This window comes from Tupaia chinensis, unplaced genomic scaffold (assembly GCF_000334495.1).
Source record: "Tupaia chinensis unplaced genomic scaffold, TupChi_1.0 Scaffold000165_2, whole genome shotgun sequence".
In the NCBI taxonomy this organism is placed as follows: Eukaryota; Metazoa; Chordata; class Mammalia; order Scandentia; family Tupaiidae; genus Tupaia; species Tupaia belangeri.
Genome location: NW_006159640.1, coordinates 3,980,420 through 3,980,745, shown reverse-complemented (window position 1 = coordinate 3,980,745; position 326 = coordinate 3,980,420).

The following is a 326-nucleotide window of genomic DNA, read 5'->3' as shown; positions in this document are numbered from 1 at the left end:
ACCGTCACGGGATCCCACCCCTAACCCGCCTCCCTACACTCACACACACTCACTCACTTACTCTTCGGCTTGGCAAAAAGGATTGCGTGGGGCGTGAGACCGCTTCCCACCCGCAACAGCAAGCGTGGCGTGACGTGACCAGGAGCGAGAAAGAGGGGAGGGTAGCCTTCCCCCGTTTTCCTCCCAGGTCCTGTAAGACGCTTCCTGACCGGAGACCCCATGGGATTTTCCACCTTTGTGTCTTGTTAGAATCAGTGATTCTGAGCCTGGCTGGAGAGGAGGGGGCAGGGAGGATGTGGGGGGTTGGGAGTTAGTGTGTGTGTGGG